Raw genomic sequence first — 6,000 nt, forward strand, 5'->3', positions numbered from 1 at the left:
ATGCAGTGTGGTCATCATAAAACTATGTTTTGTCACAGGCATGATCGTTTTATCAGTCTAAACTGTGGTAAAAATTATCTTCTCAGTGGAGGACTTGGTCTCTGGAAATTAAGCAATTGAGGAGAAAGCCTGTTCACTAATGTAGGTGACACAATTTGAATAATGGAACTTTTCTTGAAAGAAAGAAGAGGTGGGGGGAGGGAAGGTTAATGTCTTTATATTCCTCTATGGTTCACAAACTGATGACTGATAAATTGATTCATACTGATGAGGTAATCAATATTAGAATGAAAAAGTTTTCACTTCTACTCTGAGTAAATTGAGAATAAATGAACGAGCTCATTCATTCGACAAATATTAACTGAATAGCTGCTATGGGATAGGCACACGTCTAGTTCTTGAGTGAGGGTTCTGAACAAAATCTTTGTAACTCTGATATTCATTTCCCAGAAGGGCAGAAGAGATCTGGTGACTGTCTGTGGGGAAGGTCACAGCTAACTTACAGGTAGAGCCTTTCTGGCAGTTCAAATCCGTTCACCTCTTGGAAGGAAAAAAAGGAACAATCTCCTCTTGTGCAATTTACAGACTCAGAAAAACCTCTGGAGGATCAATTATGGATCAATTTCAACTCCATGGACATGAGTTTGAGTTTGCATTTAAGAGAGAGAGGGGGGGGAAAGAAACTAGATAAATAAAACAAAATAAGGTGAAGAGTAGATTAAGGAAACAAAGTGTGGAAGTGGAATAGAAGGTGTTGGAAGAATTGAAACGTAAGACGTTGTGGTCTAGAAACATATCTCTCAGAAGGTGATATTTGTAGATTGTCATAATGGCAGTGAGAAAGGAGGACACTCACCCTATTTGAAGATGAGCATTCCAAGTAGAAGCCACAAGTGTGTGGTGGGAACTGCCGACAGAGTTCCCCTGACAGGGTAAGTGAAAGAAGTTGAAGAGAATGGGAGATAAGAAAGAACCCAATCATATGGGATTTGATAGATGAGGGAATGGACTTCAATTCTGAATTCAAGTGAAAACCAGTTAAAGGTTCTTAGTTGAAAAGTTTCATGACCAGATTCATGTTTTAAAAAGATTACTTTGAATACTGTCTTGAGAGTAGGCTAGATGTAAACACAGACAAAGGTAGTAAGACAAGTTAGAGGCTATTACAATAATTGTGGTAGAGAGTAGATGAAGGGGGCTAATGGAGAAATATTTGTCAGTGTAGAAACCAAAATTAAATGAAGGTTTAAATTTTGAAAATTTAAGAAGTTATTTCTTTGCTATCTCCCTTCGATAGCTCAGCTGGTAGAGCGGAGGACTGTAGGGCTTGTGTCTGTGGCTATCCTTAGGTCGCTGGTTCGATTTCGGCTCGAAGGAGATGGAAATTGTACACAGCTTTAGTTTGCTTGGCTCCACAGTCAACAGTCTTGGCACCAGCAGCCAGGAAATTAAAAGGCACATTGCCATGGGAAAGTCTGCTGTTAGGGACCTCTCCAAAGTACTGAAGAGCAATGGTGTCTCTCTGGAGACTAAGGTGCGTCTGATACAGGCTATGGTCTTTGCAGTCACTTGTTATGCATCAGAGAGTTGGACAATGACCAAGGAGGATAGGAGAATTGATGCCTTTGAGCTGTGGTGCGATTGGCACAGGACAGAGTGGAGTTTAGGGCTGTTGTACATAGGTTCGCTATGAGTCGCAAGCACACAACAACAACAACAACAGCATTTCTTTGCTATGACAATGAGTAAGGCATTACCTAAAATCATCTGAGACTATACAGAGTCTTAGATGATTGTAATGATTGTGCTTATGTGTATACTGTAGATAAGGAAGGCAAATCAGTATTCTGAATATAGATTTATACTGAAGATAATATCTCTTCTCCCTCTCTGATACAAAATGCCTGATGCAGTCAATAATTACCAGATGTTATCTGGATTCTCCAGGGAATACTCCAATATTATCAGCACTTGCCTCTGATAATGGCTACCTTTGAGCTCAGGTGGCCTAGTTATAAGAAGTTGTGCTACTATCCTGTCTTGAGGGCATATGGTTCGAGGTCACCAGATGCTCTGCAGCAGTAGGATGAGTAACCTCCTCCCATGCAATTAACAGCCTCTGAAAACCCGCTATGGGTTGGTTCTGACTCTATGGTACACAACAACAACAACAAAACAATGGCTACCTTCAGTAGTGGTAGTAATCAGGTCAACCCCCATAAGAAAAAAATCATCCTATTAATTCATCCATCTCTCCTTTTGTATGAACCTACTAACATTAAAAAAGAGCTTATCAAAGGCATCACTTTACTCCGAAACCTTAGACATCTGTAGAATAGTGTCTATTAGAGCTTGCCAACGCATACATAAAAGAATTCTTTCTACCCACAATAGAGAAGTCAGTTATTACTGCTTTTGACTGATCACAAGGCCCAATGCTACAGGTGCTTACATCAAGGTTTTACCAACTAAGGAATCCTTCTGTGATCTGAGCTCCATTCAAAACTGGAAATCTTGTGGGTTATCAATTACATAGTTCAGAGAAGCACACACAGTTGTGTTCAGTGTTGCTTTAAAAATCCAAGACCTCTCAAGTACTGTGCTTTGTGCTGAGTGGTGTCAATTGTAGAAACATATCCCTGAATTTAAAATTAATAACCTGCCATAACCTATGATGAAACTCTGCAGACCCTGATATGGAAGATGGTGAATTTCGGAAAAAAGAATTTTTAAAAAAATGATTTTATACTCTGTTATGTTTATATCTTATTAAGCTCTGTAGGGAACATATACTCACCACATACTGACATCCACTTCCTAAACAACATGCCTCCAGAATCTCTATGAACTTTGTTGAAAGTCAATAGTTATAGAAAGGCTTCAGGCCTTTTGTTCATAGGGCTGTTATTAGTTGTGCTCAACTCAGGCAATCAACAACAACATACAATTAGTAGAAAGAATGTATCCAATGGATAAGATTTTAGGTTGATCTAGTTTCTGAGAGACTATTCTATGAAAGAGAGCAAATAGACTGACATAGACCAAGGACAAGCCATAATACCATTAAACCATAATACCACTATAATGCCATAATGTCAGTATACCTTTTCTGGGTGTTGCCTCAGTCATTTAGATTCTAAATTACTTTACCTTTCCTTTGTAACTTGAAAGGGGAGGAAAATATCTTCCATGTCAATTGATGCATTCCAGATACTAGATTTTGGGTTGATTTCTGTGATTTATAATCGTCATCTTCTCATGATTATTGATTTCTTTTTTCAAATGAATCATTTATTGCTATTTGTTTTACAAACTGTGATGGTAAAATTTTGGGTTGATATGGACATGATTGATCCTTTATATAGTGTAAGTATGTGCTGTAAACTATAAACTGTACAATGGTAATGAGGTAGGATTAGAAATTGACCTATAATGTCCTCCAGGGTCACCCGTTTTGAATAATAATGCATGAGTTCCTTGTTTTTCAATGCAGCGTAGTATTCCACTGTGTGAATATATCACCGCTTCTCTATTATTCAAAATGGGTGACCCTAGAGGACATTATGCTGAATGAAACATCTCAGTCACAACAGAACACACACTGCATAGTGCAACTGTTGTAAAACAGGACTGACATTGGGATTGGGGGAAAACTGAGAAAGATGGAATAAATAATGTATACTGCATTGAAACAGATGACGGAGAAAACTGTTTAAAAGGGATATGTGATTACGTAGTTTTGTCATGACAGGAGTCCAGAATGAAGGTTGCATAGTGGAGTGGATCTTGGGGAAGAGATTGTAAAACAATGAAAACCTTTTTCTTTTACTTTTCAAAGAGAAGAGCGTACTGGGGGGAGGGGTAGGCAGGGAGAAAAGAGCAACAATGAATGAATGGAAATTCAAAGTCTCTATAAATTTTCATTAAAATTAATAATTAAAAAAAGAAAAAAATAAACCTTAAACAGGAAGTGAAAACTACCTATAAATATCTTGTAATTATTTTACCAGAATATATAATGAACATGAGTAAAAAGGCATGTATATTACCAGATTTTAGTAAAAATGTTTTACATAAGGTAATAAAAGTGGTTTTGTAATGTACAAAAAAAGAAAGAAATTGATCTATAAAGATACGATCAGCCTTCTCTAATTGAAAGGCATCTCCTTAGAGCTATGGCCTACTTGGTGTAAGTTCATACACTGGCATAAAAAGCTGGAGATATATTTGCCCATATGCACCTGGTTATCTAGTCTATCTAGACTTATTTATCTAGACTTGCTGATTTTTAACTCATCAATATCCAAATCTAATTGTCTGTGACCTTAACGATAATAAACGATCTTTGGACCTGTCAGCCTCTGAAGCCAGCAGTACTCAAAGCTACCTGTCTTATGACCTTTCTTGTCAGGTTGCCTGCTGACACCATCTTTGGACAAGATTTTGGACACTGTCTTTGGATGTTTTAGCCTCTGAAGCCAGCAGTAGCAGCCTAAGACTCACCCTCCTTGCTTGCCTGCTGCCAACTTGGGCTCATTAGCTTACCTAGACATCTCTATGACAATTTGAACCCTTGAAATCTTTCTCTCTCACCATTCCTTGGAAAGGGACATCATGCTTGGAAGGATAAAGGAAGATCTTTGATGAGATAGTTTGATTCAGTGACTGGGATAATGATGGTAGGTGTGTCTGAGACAATAAGATTATCATGGGGTCGCTATGAGTTGCAAGTGACTTGACAGCAAATAACAACAACAACATATGAGCCCTAATGGCCTAGAAGCAAGAAGCTCTGCTGCAATCCAAAAGGCTCACAGTTCAAATCTATCACCAGTTCCAAGGTAGAAGGAGAGACAATATCCTCTCATGTGATTAACTGCTTCTGAAAACATGCTGGAGGGTCAGCTATGGTTGAGTTCCAACACAATGGTACACAACAACAAAGAGAGAGAGAGAGAGAGAGAGAGAGAGAGAGAGAGAGAGAGAGAGAAAATACAGCCCTGGATGTGCTCACCAGGTTGTGCCAAGAATCTGTCTTTAGGACAATTACCTGGCCGACTTACTGGAAGTGATCCATATTTATTTCCATTCCAAAAAAGGTCATCCAACAAAGTGTGAAAATTATCCAACAATATCACAAATATCACACCCAAGCAAAATCCTGCTGATCATTGTCACAAAATGAGTAGAACAGTATATTGACAGAAAACTACCATAAATACTTGGGTTTAGAAGAGGTTATGACACTAGGGATATTATCGCCAATGTCAGATTGGTTTTGGCTAATAGCAGAGATTACTGGAAGACTGTCTACCTGTGTTTCATTGACTATGCAAAGCCCTTTGATGGTGTGGATCATAACAAATTATGACTAACCTTGAGAAGAATGGGAATCCCAGAACATTGAATTATTCTTATGTGAAACCTATACTTGGACTAGAAAGTAGTAATCAGAATACAGCAATAAAACACTACACGGTTCAAAATCAAGAAAGGAGTATGTTAGGGATGTTTCTTTTCTCCATAATATGTCATTCTAAATACGGAACGGATAATTCATGAGGCTGAACTTGATAAGGAGAATTGTGTCAAGACAGGAGTAAGTCTCATCAATGTGTTATGAAGATGACACAACCTTGCTTGTCTAAACTGACGAGGGCCTGGAGCTTTAGCTACAGAAGGTCAAGAACTACTGTCTTCCATGTGGATTGTAGTTCAACATGAAGAAAATAAATATTCCAATCACTGGGCCAATTGGCAATACTATGATAGATGGAAAAGAGATTTAGATTGTTCACAATTTTAGCTTGCTTGTCTCCACAATCAAAACTCTTGGCACCAACACAAGAAATAGAATGACAAATTGAATTAGGAAGGTCTGTTTTCAGGGACCTCTCTAAGTGCTAAAGAACAATGATGTCAGTCTAGAGACCAAGGTGTGCCTGATCTAAGTCATGGTCTTCACAATTACTTGCTATGCTTCAGAGAGCTGGACAATGA

General features: G+C 38.2%; 1 non-coding gene across 1 annotated transcript; it reads left to right on the forward strand.

The window, feature by feature from the left end:
• Positions 1 to 1,287: 1,287 nt before the first annotated feature.
• On the forward strand, positions 1,288 to 1,377 carry TRNAY-GUA. Its single transcript is given in 2 exon segments — positions 1,288 to 1,324; positions 1,342 to 1,377. It is a non-coding gene; the product is annotated as a tRNA-Tyr (tRNA).
• The last annotated feature ends 4,623 nt before the right edge of the window (positions 1,378 to 6,000 follow it).

Source organism: Elephantulus edwardii, unplaced genomic scaffold (genome assembly GCF_000299155.1).
Source record: "Elephantulus edwardii isolate Elephantulus edwardi_28Jun2011 unplaced genomic scaffold, EleEdw1.0 scaffold00359, whole genome shotgun sequence".
Classification (NCBI taxonomy): Eukaryota; Metazoa; Chordata; class Mammalia; order Macroscelidea; family Macroscelididae; genus Elephantulus; species Elephantulus edwardii.